The sequence below is a fragment of the Mirounga angustirostris genome, unplaced genomic scaffold, assembly GCF_029215605.1.
Source record: "Mirounga angustirostris isolate CCGP_5_RB_7025 unplaced genomic scaffold, mMirAng1.0.hap1 SCAF_14, whole genome shotgun sequence".
In the NCBI taxonomy this organism is placed as follows: Eukaryota; Metazoa; Chordata; class Mammalia; order Carnivora; family Phocidae; genus Mirounga; species Mirounga angustirostris.
Window position 1 is genome coordinate 68,518,011 of NW_026991722.1, and position 16,737 is coordinate 68,534,747.

General features: G+C 52.0%; 1 protein-coding gene across 1 annotated transcript in view; it reads left to right on the forward strand.

The window, feature by feature from the left end:
* RIMBP2 (RIMS binding protein 2) overlaps positions 1 to 16,737 on the forward strand; it is a 205,733-nt gene that overhangs the window by 71,326 nt on the left and 117,670 nt on the right. The window lies entirely within an intron of this gene.

Here is a 16,737-nt window from a genome sequence, read left to right on the forward strand (position 1 = left end):
GTTCGTGGCCTGGGGGCCTTAAAAGGGGTTGGTGAGGTTCCGGCAAATGCAGAAGGTATTTTAGGGGGAAGCAGCCCCTGTGAAGGCAGGAACACCAGGGGTGTTTGCCTCTCTTGCCCCAGTTTGCCCGGGACTTTGCTAGCTTCAGCACCGGAAGTTTCCCATCGGGGAACGCCTCAGTCCCAGGCAAACCAGGACGGGCGGTCTCCCTAGTTCCTGGGCAGGAGCAGCTGGAGTGCAAGGTGGTCATGGGGGAGCTGGGCGGGCAATGCACACTCAGTCGGGTCCTGGGCCATCGGGAATTGCTGGCCTGTGTTCAAGGAGCAGAAAGGCCCAGGCTCCCCCTGGTCTCGGGGCTGACCCTTCCTGACAGCTGATTCCCCAGGACCCTAGGTGGGGAAGTGAGGAGCTCTGTTTGCAGAAAGAGAACTGATTTCTTGGGTGCATAATGAGTGCTTTTCACTGAGAGCTTTTTAAACAATGAGTCTGTTTCTACTCATTTCAGCAGAAAGCAACCCGGAACAGGACAGAAAAGTGTATGGATGCTTGCGGTTGTGTGCCTGAGTCCTTCCATTAAGGAGGACGCGTGAGGTTGCCGGTCCTGGTGGGGTTGGCAGCCCCCGCCAGGGTCTTCCTGAGAGGGACCGTGTGTCTCACGGCTTCTGTCACTGACTGCAGCTGGACGTGAAGGTGCAGGCGTTGGAGGGGAGAGCAGGGCTTGTTCAGTTAGCGGTTAGCAAGTCTGAGCTACGTACAGTTGCCGACGTTCTGGGGGCGGGTACTCAGGACTCAAGACCGGTCTCCAAAGTGTCTAACCCAGGATGCGCTGCATAAACGTCAGATGAGATTCATTTCAGAAGGAATCCCTGATTCTATTGTCGCAAACCGCACCCGCCCCCCGCCCGCCCTGCCCTGGGACCTTGCAGGTGCCGGGAAGAATGTTAATCATGTTTGGGACACCAGTGTCATGAATGCGTGCGCTGTGGTGAGTACTGTCTGAGTGCACATCTGGGCAGTGGCCTTGGCGGACGCTGGGGGGAGGCCGTTCTTCCTGCTGCTTACCGTGTCATTCGGGAATGAAATGAGATTGGTATGGTAAGCAGGTGACAGAACAAAACAGTGTGTATCAGGTGAGAAAGTGAGCTACAGAGTGATGTGTCCCCAGATGCCCTAGGTAGCATTCTGTCACCTGGGGTTTGGACAGTTGTCCCTCTCGTGTCCCACAGTCTTTCTGATTCTGGAAACGGGAGCATCTCGGGTGGGTGCTGATGTGTCTGTACCTGATGGGCACCAGGGTCCCTCTCCCTTCCGCTCTTGTGTGAAGGCAGGCTTCCTGGAGGAGGTGGGGCTTGTGCTGGAGTTTGAAGACTGGAGGGGAGTTGGAATGGTGAGCAAGAATGGAGGAGAGACAGGTCCGATGGGTTGGGGGCGGAGCAGGTGCAAAGGATGGGGAGTAGGGCTGAGGAGCCGGCCCTTCTGAACAGGATGCCCTTGAGGGGCGAGCGAGATCACACATGCCTCCGGGTGCTGAGTGCGTGCCCTCAGCAGCTGCCCCCCACACAGGGGGTGAGACACAGTGCAGGGCATCCCTCCCCACTGAGTCTTCCCCATCTTAATTTACAAATTCCCCCAGGGCCAGACAGAGCTATGAAATATAATGATTTTGTAAGAGACAGTCTAATTGCATATTCCCTGGTTGATCGCTGGAAGTGCTTGTGGTCATTTTAATAACTACTTTTAAAATACTTTTAAGCTACTGAAATGCATTTCAGAGAAATTCAGGAAATCGATAATAGAAAAACAATTAGCTGTGCTAACACTTTTTACTTTGGTCCATTTGCTCTTGGTCTTTTCTTATTGACACTCCCCCCCCCCCCCCCCCCTTATCTCAGAGCCTGCGAACTCACAGGCCTGGGGGGCCCGGGTCATAATGAGGGAATCAGCCAGGTGGCAGAGAGTGGCTCGCGGGACCCAAGCTGCCAAAGGCCCCTTTCCTGCAGGACTCGGTCGGCTTGGTGTTGCTGTATCTCTTTGAACCCAAGCCTGGGGCCCGAGCTCAGGGCGGCAGCTACAGGACGGGCAGTTCTCCCAGGTCAGAGAAGCAAAATGGGACCTGGCGTGTCCTGACCAGGCGGACCCAGAGAGGCCAAACGCAGGGCTGGAGCCAGCCGGCAGATGCCCTCAGCATGTGAGGATGCAGCAAGGGTCTGGGCCAGCCTTCACTTCCTTTTGCATTCGTCTTTATCTAGAAGCTCCCATTTTGCCCAGCCAGCCGTAGCCATGTTTTCAGGCTTTCTTTTTTTTTTTTTCCTTTGACATGCGGCTCTTTGCTTCCAGGCACAGCACCTTCCCTGATTGCAATGGAAACGCGCCATTTTGCAATCTCTTTCCTGGTGTGACTCATTTAGGACTCAGGGCTTCCAGTTATGGCATGTGGTGCGTGCATATGCCTCTTGGCTCCCGGCAGGGCCCCTCCGAGCTGCTCCGGCAGCTTGTGCTGAAGAGCTCCAAAGCATCATGCCCGCCCTGCCAGCATCGTCTTAATCCCCAGCGTGCGCTGGTTTCCAGGCCCAGCGAGATGAGCGTTTGCCCACCACTTGGCAAGGGAGCAAGAACAGTTTGGTTTGATTCTCTTTTTTGGGTGATTGCTTTGGTCCTGGGTATGAGCAAGCACACACGCATGTGCACACACAGGGACCCATCTGCAGCTCCCCGGAGGACGCATCTCCCCAGTGCGCGGCTCAGGACTGAGACCCCCGCCAGCTGAGCCGCACTTGGGGGCGGGCTGCTAGAGGTGCCCGGGGTTGGGGGCCAACCTGCTGAGCCCTCTACACATGGGGGCGGGAGCTGCAGATCCCTGCCTCTCAGATAGAATGGAGCCAGGGAAAACACTCGTGTCCCTGGACACAAAGCTATGTGTTTTCTCCTATTTCCTTGCCTTTCTTTTCTTTTCTTTGTTTACCTCCTGGCCGTTGCAGGCATCCGATTGAAGGCATTCAAGGAACGGTAAATAACTATTAAATGTAAATACGTACAATGTAGCATTGTTTGTAACAGTAAAAAAAAAAAAACAACAGCAAAGAAACCTGGAAACATTTTGCGTTTTTATTGATAGAGGATTTGGCTATACCTTGATTGAAATTTCACACATATGTTTTGAGTTTTGGGGAGTTGGAATCTATTCCTGTAGCACTCTGGAAAGTTTAGATCATGCGGCAGTAACAAACATTCACCAATCTCAGCCGCCTGTTCCCTGCTCGAGCTGCATGCTTGTGCTGGGTTCACAGGGCTCTCTGCTCGCTGTTGAAACTCAGGGACCCACACAGTGTGGCAGCCACCATCTGAGGCATCGCTGGCCGCCCTCCCGGAGTTGTAGGTGTTTGGAGCATTTGGCGTCAGCCATTAAGTCCTCAGGCCCAGAAGACGGTACCTGCTGCCTCTGCTCACGGCTCGTTGGCCAGAGCTGGTGACACGATCCCACCCGGAGGGCGGGTCCCAGGGAGCTGGGTCTTCCCTGTGAGCGCAAGCAGCAGGGAGAGAGCAAGCCCCCACGGGAGGAGAGTGTGCGTGTGACAGGACATGGCATCAGAACAGTGCAGGGGGCTGGGGGTGTCGGGTGCAGCGGCCCACGCCTTCCAGGTGTCCACCCTAGTGTGCGGTAGGGAAGCCACAGCCCTCTTGTCCACGCCTTCGTCGGGCCCCGTGTGCCATCCCCGTGCGCCGTAGACGGTGCAGCCTGCACACCTTTCCCAGCAGAACGCTGGAAATGCAGAGCCGCCTGTGGGCGCAGCGCCCAAACCCTCAGTCTGGCTTCCGAGGGGCGCACCTGCCAGGTTCATCCTAGTGGAGTGGCACAGACGTGCCTCCTGCACACACACTCAGGGTCGTATCCACATCAAAAATACAGTGAGAGCTAGAGCAGAAATTCTTTTTTTTTTTTTTAAGATTTTATTTATTTATTTGAGAGAGAGAGAGAGAGCACATGAGGGGGGGAGGGTCAGAGGGAGAAGCAGACTCCCTGCCGAGCAGGGAGCCCGATGCGGGACTCGATCCCGGGACTCCAGGATCATAACCTGAGCTGAAGGCAGTCGCTTAACCAACTGAGCCACCCAGGAGCCCCTAGAGCAGAAATTCTTTAAAAGGAAATAATTTGCCCCAGAATTCCCTTATCTCTGGGAACAGAACCGGGTGAGCATTGGACTCTCTTGTGTGAGGATTTTCTGACATTGAGGATGAGGAGTCCTCCCTCCCGGTCTGTGTTTCAGGGCTTTGGTGGCTCGCCCACTGGGCACGTTCCCTCGGGTGATGAGGGTCAGAGGGTGTGTGATTGCCACCCCCAGGGGAGCCCGTTCTTGCTGCACCTTGCACTTAATTTATCTCCGACCTAAAACAATGTGGCATGTATGACAGGATTTTTATTTTAAGTCTTTTGATGGATTTTTTTTTTTACCTCATTTTGGTGATTTCCTTCTTTGCTACTTATGTTTAAAGATTTTATTTATTTATTTGAGAGAGAGAGAATGAGAGACAGAGAGCATGAGAGGGAGGAGGGTCAGAGGGAGAAGCAGACTCCCTGCCGAGCAGGGAGCCCGATGCGGGACTTGATCCCGGGACTCCAGGATCATGACCTGTTTGCTACTTATGTTTAACTAGAAATCCTTTGAAGGGAGGAAAATGAAAGCTTGACCGTATTACTCGGGCGTCACCTCAGGGCGGGGATAATCCACGTAGAAGAAAATTCACAAGGAGGCGGCAGCCCCAGCCGCTTGGATCTCTGCTTGCCATTTTAATTCCCTTCAGAAACAGCAAGTCTTTTTTCTCTGTGACTTCTGCATCCTGTCCCGTCCCTGCAGAAGCGTGGGCATGGCTGGAAAGAGAGCCGAGAGGGAGGCGTGCGAGGGGGCGACTTGAGAAGAAAGGGGGGGGGTCTCTGCATGGAGCAAGCAGTTGGCTCTGAGTCTTGGAAGGGCCCCAGGAGCTTTCAAAACTACCCACATCTCAGCGTTTGGCAGGCTCCCAGGGCCGCCTGGACCGTGCTGCCCGTTCTCCCTGTCACGCAGGCCCATCCTGCTCCCCGCCCCTGCCGTGGCCAGGGTCTCCAGGAGCAGGGAGGGCATCTGTGCCGAAGCCCAGGTCCTGCGGGTCATGCCCTGGTCGGTGGCTCGTGCTCTATGCCCACCAGGGTCTCCTGTAGGCAATGCACGCGCACACACTGACCTCTGGAATGATTGTACCAATGATCTCGGCTCAGGTCTTGATCTCAGGGGTGTGAGTTCAAGCCCCGCATTGGGCTCCACGCTGGGCATGGAGCCTAGTTAAAAAAAAAAAAAAAAAAAAAAGAACATTTTAAAAGATGTTATTTATTTATTTGAGACAGAGAGTGTGAGCAAGCAAGGAGAGCAACAGAGGGAGAGGGAGAAGCAGACTGTGCTGAGTGGGGAGCCTGATGTGGGGCTCGATCCCAGGACCCCGAGATCATGACCTGAGCCAAAATCAAGAGTTGGATACTTAACCGACCAAGCCATCCAGATGCCCCAAAAAGAACATTTTTAACTAAAGGGGAATAGTTACCTGTGACCCTACCCCAATCAACAACCGGTCCTGCTTTGTCGTCTTCTCTGACTGCTGTGAATTTTTTTCATTTTGCATATTTATATATTATGCATTATATTTATAAATTTATATATTATAAATCCTAAAAGAAATAATATATTTACATATATATATCTATATAGTTTTTTTTTAATTTCTCTTTTCCTGACAAAGCCGTGGCCCTGAGCACCCCCTCCCTGCCCCTGGGCGCTGCCTGGCTGCCCTCCCCCGCCCCGCCGGTCAGGTGCTGACCGCCGTGTCCATGAGGGCTGTCTGGGAGGTGCGGCCGGGCTGCGCTGTGCAGCGGCGTCTGGAAGCGTCTGGCTTCCACACCCTCCTCCGCGCCCTGCCCGATCCTGCCTCCCTTCAGGTGGCCCCCGGGTGGACAGACGAGGGCCACTTCCCCCGCCTGTGGAAAGGATCACTGTGGATTTTTACTTCGAATGGCAGTTTTTTCTCAGTCTCTGCTACGTGTTCAACCCTGAGCTCCATGAAGGCGGGGGCTTTGCCTGTTTCCCCCCATATTTGGGTTCCCAGCCTGTAGGACAGCGCCCAACACACAGTAGGCACTCCGTAAGTGTTTGCTGAATTCAGGATCAGTTGTTCTACTGCCTTAAACCCTTGGCTACACTCAAGCATGACGGCATCCATGTAACTGCTGTGGCCGTTCTCATGTGGCGGTCACGGATTGGCTGTGGCCATTGCTGTCCCCGTAAGGGTGCACCGGGTGTTCCCGGGGCTAGCTGCCTCTCCGAGTGCCGTCCCTCAGCTCGTGGGGTCCCGTGTCGGGCAGAGACGAGGACAGCGTTCTGAGGCCACCCCTGGACGAAGCTCTGAGCTGGCGGTTCTCGGATATTCCGGGGTCCTGCCCCTCACTCACGACGTGGTGCTGCTTCCTGGCTCATGCTACTCTCCTCCAGGGATGGACACACCAACCCTTCCCTCCCTTCAGTGTCCATCCCGACGGGGGCTTAGTGAGTCGCACGTGGGGGACGGATGAGAGGGTGTCCTTCCGTGGGGCACACCCAGGCATCCCCTCCCAGGGCATCTGTATTGTGGAAGCGATTGGGAGACGTCATTTTGAGGCAAACGTGCTGTTCTTTTCCTACAGTTGTGTGTAAAGCAGATTTGTGTGGCAAAACTCAGGTTCGATGAGGTCATTATTTGTGCAAACGCTTCAGTCGATACCGTTTGAGTGCCGAGAGCCAATCGTGCCACACCTGCCTTATACTGACTGGATTTTTGTGCGAGAGCGGGAAGGAGTGCGGTGGCTTTGGGGAGAACCAGCACTAAGGAGCGCAGGCGTCTGTTTGGTGGCCGGAGGGAGCACTTCCTCTGTAAGGTAACAGACGTCTACTCTTCTCTGGAAGGTGCTCTCTTCGGTGTTAGGCTCACGATCTCCGTCGCTCTGCCTCCCTGGAGGCAGGGGAGGAGCCCCACGAGGCTGCAGGGCTGGGCGTGTCCATTTGCGCCCATGTGAGCAGGATTTCCCACCTGGAGCCTCCCAGGTACGCCTGCATGAGCTGCTCGGTGGGGTTGCCGATGAGTGGAGAGCAGACAGATGTTCTCATCACTGATAAATGGCTCGGATGTGTGGGCTGGTGGTGCAAGGAGCGAATACGCACTTTAGAAATCTACTCTTGGAATTTCTATGTCTTTCCTCATCGGAGAACACCCTCCTGTCCCAAACTAGTTGTTATACCTCTGTAAACGCCTGTCTGATATTCAGGAAACTCTGCCCACCTCATAGGGTCTGGAAGAAAGAGCTTGCAAGATGGTTTGTATCAAATCATTTCTATGAGATCTGACTCTGGGGCTGGCGAACAGGAAGTGCTTCCCACAGACGTTTCAAGGCAAAGCGTTTCGCCGTAAGCACGTGGGGAGAAGCGTGCGCGCGAGAGGGTCTGTTAGCGGGACGGGTAGCCTAGGGGCCACTGGAGTCTTGGGAGCTGCACGGCGGTCTTTCCACAGAGGGGTGTGTCGTCGTGAGAAGCCAGGACCAAATGGCCGAGTATCTGGCTTGAAACAGTTTCCGTTCTCTGGCGAGGCCTCCAGGGTCCGTGCGGTTACCGTGCACCCTGCCTGCTCGCAGGGCTGGCCTGGGCAGAGAGGCCCAGATCCAAGCCTGGCTATCCGATTCGGGCTCCTGCGAATTTACTGTTGGGGACTGAAGGCGTTCAGGAGCAGAAGTACAAGAATGGCAGCCTTCTGGAAACTTCTCAAACCCTTCGCCGAGTCCCCTGAGACATCCCAGCTTCCCCTCTTGCCAGGTTGTGGCTGGGGAGCTCTGTTTCTGGTGTTAGGGGAGCCCCCAGCAGCCTGCCAGCAGACTTGTCTTCCAGCATAAGGTAGCCCAGGGCTCTGTCTGTTGCTTACAACCCCGAGAACCTTGCCTAACACGCGAGGGCGGGAGAGCCTGGCGTTCGATTTCAGGCAAATCGGGAAATCTGGAGGGAACATGACACAGGAGGGCTCTGTGACAGAAGTCCCCGTGTTTCCTCCTTGATGTGTGGCAGACCATGTTGACAAGACGGCTCTGAGACACAGGGAGGAGACAGAGGCTTGTTTGAGAGACACAGGTGCATCCCTGGGGTCGGGTCAGGAGACGGAGACCACACCGGTCCTTCGGCAGAGAATTTCACGTGTCTGTGCTGAAATGCTAATCATACAGCACCCGAGGGCTGGTGTAGTGACGCCCAGAGACAGGGTGGACGGGGCGCCGGGCGGGGTGTGGCCGGCTGCCGTAGGCATAATATGGGGGGAGCGCAGGTAGGAGCGAACTGTTGCTACCGGACAGTCTGCCCTGTAGGGACCCGGGTGACAGGAAACCTCGGGCATGGCCCCTCCCTCTGTCCTTCCTGGGCCCCCAGCGCCCAATGGCAGAGGAGGACGGGGGGCCGAGCACAGACAGGGGACTTGAGCAAGAGGCGACGTTCCCCCACAGGGGACGTCAGAAGGCAAATGAGGGGCAGTCATGATGTACTGACATTATAGAACCCAATTTATAAGAAACAATTTAATAAACGTTAGCCCACTTAATCAGTAGTAACAGAGTTGTGGGGATGGTGACCCTTCTTGTCACGGCACACTTGTGATTCAGAGCCCATGTCTGAACACCTCACGTCTTAAACCTGTTTTTGTGTTTTTTAAATCACTACTTTTTTTTTTTAATGAATCTGCAGGGAATAATTATACAAATATATTCTTTTTTAAAAAGATCATTTATTTATTAGAGAGAGAGAGTGAGTTCGGGGAAGAGCAGAGTGGGAGGCAGAGGGAACAGGAGAGAATCCCAAAGAGACTCCCTGCCCAGCATGGAGCCCAATGCGGGGCTCGATCTCACGACCCCCAGATCACGACCTGAGCCGAAATCAAGAGCCACCCAGGCACCCCATTCAAATACGTTCTTACGAAATTTTCAACAGCTTAGGTATTTCAAAAGTTCCATTTATCATAGAGAATTTAAGTTTTCCTGAACTCTGTGTTTCGGACTTCCCCAGAGAGAACCACTGTTCACACGAGCAACTTCGATCTGGCCTCGGCCGTGAACGCCAGCTTTCTCACCTCTTCTGGTGTCTCTACACACCCCTCACTCTCTTCTGTTCTCTGTATCCTATACTCTTAACCTGTTCCAACTGCCCCATCGGAGGTGTGGCTGCAGGTCGGGGCGGGGGTCACAGATGTAACCCTTTTATTGATGACAAATTTCATTGCACGGCTCTCACTGAGAGCCGAGACCTCACGAGCCTGCTGGAGAGAAACAGCATGATCTCCAACATGGGTTTCCAGATTTTCATCCCTTCTTGTTCAGAGTAAATGCAATATCGTCTAAAAGATAATTGGATATCCACACTTTTGCAGCAAAATCGGAATGTTGTGTGGCTACAACCTGGAAATAAATGGTTTTGATGTATTGACTGTAATTTGCACATTAGCTTTTGTGCTGTTGTGTGAACAAGCTCCAATACATCCAAAGATCCACGAAGTAAGGCTGCATACACATTTCAGAGTCAAAAAATTCAGAGAGAGAAGAAAGTGAGTGTGCCTGGGAGCTGGGACATTAGCAGAAATCACTGCGTTAAGGGAACTCCTGATTATCGTTCAGCTTTCAGGACCAAGGGGGACAGTGTGACCCTTTTCTGAGACAAGAGTGACACCCCCCCCACACACTTCCCTTCATAATTCACACATGTGCACAGAGCTCTCTTCTGGGCACTGCTGGGGTGCTGGGACCCTGCAGAAAGCCGGACAGAACTGCGCATGCCCCTCGCAGAACTCACGCTCCGGTGGGCAGATAGATAATAACACATGATGAAGAAGCAAACGCATCAGTTCCTGGGTCTTATGATGATTCTGTTTCTTTCTTTCTTTCTTTTTTTTAAAGATTTTATTTATTTATTTGACACACAGAAAGAGACAGCTAGAGAGGGAACACAAGCAGGGGGAGTGGTAGAGGGAGAAGCAGACTCCCCGCTGAGCAGGGAGCCTGATGCGGGACTCGATCCCAGGACCCTGGATCATGACTGGAGCCGAAGGCAGACGCTTAACGACTGAGCCACCCAGGCGCCCCGATGATTCTGTTTCTGAACCCGAACCCCACACTGTTTCCGGGCGGCGGCACCGTGTCCCACGCCCACCAGCGTGGTGAGGGTTCCGGTTTCTCCACATCCCTACTGCACTTGGCCTTGTCCTTTTCCGTTGTTATAACCTTATCCCTGTGCACGTGATGCACTGTCTTATGGTTTCAAGTTGCACTTCACCGATGACTAAGGACATTGAGCATCTTCTCATATGCTTGTTGGCCATTTGCTGAATGCCCCTGAATCACTCACTTGGGAGTGATTACTTTTATTTTGTGTACATCTCATCTCAATTTTTATTTTTTATGTTATTTTATTATTATTTTTTTAAGATTTTATTTATTTATTTGAGAGAGAGAGAATGAGAGACAGAGAGCACGAGGGGGGGAGGGTCAGAGGGAGAAGCAGGCTCCCCCCCCGAGCAGGGAGCCCGATGTGGGACTTGATCCCGGGACTCCAGGATCATGACCTGAGCCGAAGGCAGTCGCTTAACCAACTGAGCCACCCAGGCACCCCTTTTTATGTTATTTTAAAAAATATTTATTTATTCTCTTTAAAGTAGGCTCCATGCCCAACATGGGGTTCAAACTCACAACCGCGAGATCAAGAGTCACATGCTCTACCGACTAAACCAGCCAGGCGCCCCTCCATCTCAATTTTTGAAAAATATTTAAAAAGCAGAAATGTTGCATATTTTAATGGGAAATGTTTTGGTAAAAAAATATATAGTGTTAAGAAGACCAGGGATATGAGGTGGGGAGGGTGTGGCTAGGAGAAGGTTAAAATTTTGTAAAGGTGGTCAGGTTGCCTTCAGTGAAGAGATGAAATGCCAACAGTCTTGAAGGGCAGGCGAGTGTACCAGTAGGTGTCTGGGAGAAGAGCTTCCCAGGTGGAGCGGACAGCCAGTGCAAAGGTCCTGAGGTAGGGACCACCCGCCCACTTGGAGAACAGTGGGAGGCCTGTGCGGCCGATGCCAGTGAGCAAGGAGAGAAGTAGCAGAGAGTGAAGAGTCAGATCACAGAGCACCATGGAGGCTGAGGAAGGCCTTTGGCTTTTTTTTTTTTTGTATAATTGCAATGAAAAACATCGCAGGGTTATAAATGGAAGAAGGACGTAAGCTGATTTCTGTCTTACAAGATGCTTCTGGTGACTGAGCTGTGGAGGGAGAGCTGGTGGGGCGTAGGCTGGGCAGTCGGTCAGCTCACATATGGGACGACTTAACCATGGGTCTGACACAGCTGAGCTGGCTAAAGAAACCATCATGGAGAAAAATAATTGCACATCAATAAAGCCCTTGTTGAATAAGGTGTATTTGTTTATCCTTCCCAAGGATGCTAACATCAAACATGCAAGCTCCAGTGGGCTCTCAGTTATGAGTCATCATTTCGTGTCTTACTCCCTGTTGTTGGACAGCTCATTCCTTTGAACAACTTCATCAGTAATTGGAGACCAAGCCCAAACCTTTCCCCCATTAACTTTTGATCTGGAAACCCCCCCTCACTGACATTCAGACACACATTTGATCTTATCTTCCATTTTGTATTTGAACCAATTTAGCTTCTTCACGTTCAAGCTAATTACTGGACTTGGAGCCCGAGACGCCCCCCAAGCACCTTGTGAAGGAAAAAGGCTCAGCAGGACACAGGAAAGTGTTTCAAGTGTCTGGCGATTCATTTATTTGTGGAAGAAAAATGCAGACGGGTTTAAAGGATGAGGGAAATAGGAAATTGATGGGGTGAGGTCTTCAATGTCATTTGCACTGAAGACTTTTAAATGATTTTTGAGAAGCCCTCCTTGATTTCGAACAGGATGCAGGATAACAAATTCTCGGCAGATGTATCTGCTCTCTGCAGCGCGCATGGGCTTCCGGTGTCTGCTCTGGTTCTCAGCTGGAGAGAAAGATGAGCCCCATCAAGTCAAAAACCGTCTTCAGCAACCATCAGTCACACCGAGTGACGCTGTCAGAGATTTCTGTTTAGATTTTATTAAATGCACAGTGAATTACTCCTGCTCAGTGATTCTTCTCTGCCTTTCACAGTCCCGTCACTCTCGAAGGTGCCCAGTGGAATTCTGACAAGCTGTCAGACACAGACAAGTCCTACAGAATTGAGAGGACACTTGGCTGCCTATTAACATCCATCTTCCCTTGGTCCTGCCAAACACGAGCCCAGTGTTTTGTCAAGTGCCCACCGTTTTCCCCAGAGGCCCGCGTGCCTCCAAGTCCACGGATGCACCCCGTAGCCAGGGTGCAGCTCCACCTTAGAGGTGCCCTCGGCCCTTGGAGCAGTTGGTCCTGGACAGTGGATGGGATGTCAGTCACTCAGGCTGGTAAGAGTGAGGAGACACCCGCAGGGGCCTCTAGGAAAGATTTTCCTTTCTCCTGAGCGAGTTTCAAGAGGTCCCGCCTCTCTGGCTTCCCTTGGATGCTGTCAGGCAAAGTTGACTAGACGGAACCCCTCTTGATTCCAGCTTAGGGCGGATGCGGGATTCGGGAGAGCAGAGACCGAGCAAAGCCTTCATGGGGTGTGGGCCTGGATCAAGTCTGCCCTGAAGGCTGCTCCATCTCAGACTGCCTGTTAGGTGAGCTCACGAGTTTCCCGTTTGATGAAGCTGGTTTAAATGGGTGTTCTCTTTCTTGTGGACATGATCACACTCTCTCAAGGATCTTGGAGAGTTATTGTTCCTTGTGCATAAAGCACTCCATGCTTCCTGGAGGGTGGCTTTGGAGTAATTTGATAAAATCTGATGTTAGGTCAGACACGAATACTCCATTTGTGGAGTGTGAGGGAGGGTCTAGGCTCCAAGGGCGGGCATGTGACCTTGAACGAGGTTTAGTGCTGATGACGTGTGTGCCGTGCTTTCTTTCATGCTTTGTTTCATGGATCACGGGGACTACCCCGTCGGCAGACCCGGGAGGTTTTCAGTCGTCTTTTGCACTTTTCTCTGTTTAAAAACTTTTCTATATTGAATATATATCACTGTATCAGTCAGAAAATGTTACTAATGAAGGATAAATTCAGACACATTGAAGATGCTTTCCAAACTGGGGAGAATGGAAGTTTGTGTTCGAAAGTCTGTTTAACAGTTTAACAGACAAGCAGGTGAAGGGATTGTGTGGGTACATTTTAGATACAAAATTAAAATGGGATCAAAACCTTACTAGTATTGCTTCAGCGGCTTTGTGAAAGTGCTTTTTATTATATTCGGTGAATATTCACCCCTTAACTGAGAAATGAGGTTTGGATGTGTTTCGGAGCTATCCACTTTCCACGTATATTTAATGGTCAGGTGGGAATTGTAAAAAGCTATTTTCTGCATTCAGTTTGCTAGAAAAATCACAGCTGGGAAGGACCAGCTCTGGGCTCTGGGCACCAAGAGCAAAGGCTTAAAATGCTTGCATTTGAGAAGAAGGGGATGATTGGGTTTGGGGTGTCCCGTTCCTGTTGCACAGGTTTGCAAAGAACTGTTCGCTTCACTCTGCTCCTTGACCACCCTGACGTAGGTCTGGCTGGCCTCCCTAAATATGCTCAGGCAAGCCCTGGTTTGAGGCAGGAGAGACATCGAAGGCCCGCGATATGTCAGGCTCCAGGGGAAGAAGTACTTCAGTGCGCGGTTTGCCACGCTCTGTAAGCTGTGTGGGTTCAGGAACAGCAGATCTTGTCTCCATTCTGGAGGCCAGAAGGTTTGGTTGGGTTCCCTCTGAGGCCACGGAGGAGAAGCCATCCCTCGATTCTCTCTGCTGCCCGCCCTTAATTTTCCGTGTCTTGTAGAAGCAGCACCCCGAAATCGGCCTCGTCTCCCCCCGGCACCCTCCCTGCGTGTGTCTTCGTCTACATTTCCCCTTTTATAAGACACCAGTCACACCGAATTAGGGCTCACCAACACCAGTATGACCTCACTGTAACAATCACACAATTTCCAAGTAAGGTCCATTCCGAGGCTCTGCCGGTTAATAAGGATCTCAACATAGGCATTTTGGTGGGGACACCATTCAACCCAGAACACTTGGTTCCAAGGAAATTTCCATATGTGCTCTTAAGCACAGGGTGGGAAAGCAATGACATATTTCTGGGCTGTCTAAAGGACCCACTTCTGGAGGATGGGGGTTGACACTTGGTTTAGACCAATGTGATTTATGGATTGCTCTCATGACTCATTAAAAAGGATCACAGAAAAGTGAAGTCTGGTGATGACAGGAGTGACCTTGGCTGGGGATTAGTCCCGTGGCTCTCAAGGAAGGCGCGGGGGCCAATTCTGACCCCAGGGACATGTGGTGGTGTCTATTGACAGTTTTGGTCGCCACTGCTGGTGTGGGGAGGGGTGGGGTACTGTGCACCTAGTAGATGAAGGCCAGGGATGGCACGGAAGGTCCTGCACTGCACCCCACATCACTCCCAGCAAAGACTCACCCAGCCCAAATGCCAATAACGCTGAGGTCAGGAAAACCAGGATTAGATGCTTCCCTCAAAAATATTAAATCTGCAATGAAATTAGAGAGGGAGATGAAGTTTAAGTGGGGGGGGGGATGGTTTGCTAAGGATGATACAGGCTGGAATCTGGACCATATGAGGTTTTGCATGTGAACTGAGCATAGTGGGGAAAGTAGAAATTCTACCTGCAACAGTGCTTGGTACCTTTCCTGCTCTGTCTACGAGAGATGTAATTCCCACCTCTTGTATTAAATAAGACCCCAGGCTTTGGCATTAGGTCGTATTTGAACTCACCTCTGCTGTGCAGCTATTTGCTCTTAGGCAAATTATTCCCTCTCCGTCAACGCCCCCCTCCACAAGGTGGGTGCGATGGTAGTAATGAGCCAGCATTTCATGCCTACTCACCGCGTTCTAAGTGCTCTGCATAGACGAACTGTACGTAGATGGTCTGTAGACAACCCCGTCAGGTAAGTGTGATCTTCCCTCACTTTACAGTTGGAAAATCTGACGGCACAGAGCCGTCAGGTAACTCGCTCAAGGTCATCTAGTTAGAAAGCCATGGAGCTGGTGAACGTGTATCCACAGATGAATGGGTAAAGAAGATGCAGTGTACGTACATGATGGCGTATCATCCAGCCGTGAGAAGGAAGGGCATCCTGCCATTTGCAACAACACGGATGGGCCTCGAGGACACTACGCTGAGTGAGATAAGCCAGAGAGAGAAAGACAAACACCCAGGGTCTCACTCATACATGTGTGGGATCTGAAAAAGCAGAATTCATAGAAACAGAGAGAAAAACGGGGGTGGCCAGGGTCTGGGGGATGGGGGTAATGGGAGCTGTTGGTCCAAACATCACTGTAAGTGAAGAAGTTCTGGGAATCTAATGCTCAGCCTGGTGACCACAGTTAACAATACTGTAGTGTGTCCTTGCAAGTTGCTTAGAGAGTAGATCTTAAATGTTCTCATCACTAAAAACATGGTAACTATGTGACAGGACGGAGGGGTTGCTCCCCTCACCGTGGTCATCATATTGCAGCATCTACATGTATCCCATGATCACACTATACACCCTAAGCTGACACAGTGTTTCCTGTTAACTGTATCTCAAGGAAGCTGCGGGGGGGAGGAAAGCAGAGTTGGCATTTAAATCCTTGCTGACTTCTAAGCCAGAGTCTGGGGTCACCATGACCCACAGACTGGCAGCCATGAGGCCTGGGAGGTCCCGGGACATGGGCACTCACTGCTGGCCCCGCACACGGTCTGTCCTCCACCAACGGGAGTTGAGCTTAAGGGAATCCCCGGTTCTGGCTTACCAGACGATTTCAATTTCATGACCAGGTAAATGCATTATTTGAAAAAAGCAGCGTGTTAACAGTAAAATGGAATTTCACATCATTTCGGCAAGGACGGATATTCACCTGGAAGCCTGCTGGAGATGCAGAATCACAGGCTCCTTGCAGGACCCGGTTGAGAAGCTTTCTTTTCACAAAGCAATTCGGGGGCCCATTGAATTCTGGAAGGGCTCTGGTCAAGCTCTTCCAAAAGATGCCACCTGCCCTTTGACAGGTGAACCACTCTGGACCTCTGTGGCCCCCTCGGCTGCCCCCCGGCACGGCGTGGCACCCACGCCCGTCCCGGGCTGGCTCTGAGCCTGGTCGCCGCACACGTGCTCACGAGCGGGGCCCACCTTGGAAGAAGGGGCCAATGGCTGATGCCTCTGCCACGGACTCTGGGAGGAGAGGGCACACATCTAATTTCAGGAAGTGGGAAAGCACAGCCCCACCTCGGCAGCTGTGTTTGTTCGCAGGGAGAGGTGTGTTTGCTGGTGATCACAAAATATTATGATCCCATATGTCCAAACTGATCATAACTGCAGAAACGTTTATTTTCAGATTTATCTTGGGTGCTCATGGCGCCCATGTCATTAGGAGCTGTTCTCCCGAGACAGTGACAGAGCGTCCAGATGGGCGGGGCCGCTGAGAGCCGCTGGGAGCGCCTGGGACACTGGACTGTCCTTGTGAAGTTGGGTTTGTTTCTTCCCGGTTGGTCGACAGAGTCGACTGCTCGTCACCGTGGTGGTGCTAACGGGGGTGACCACTGGGCAGGTGAGCGAGCGTGGGGTGGCCTCCTGACC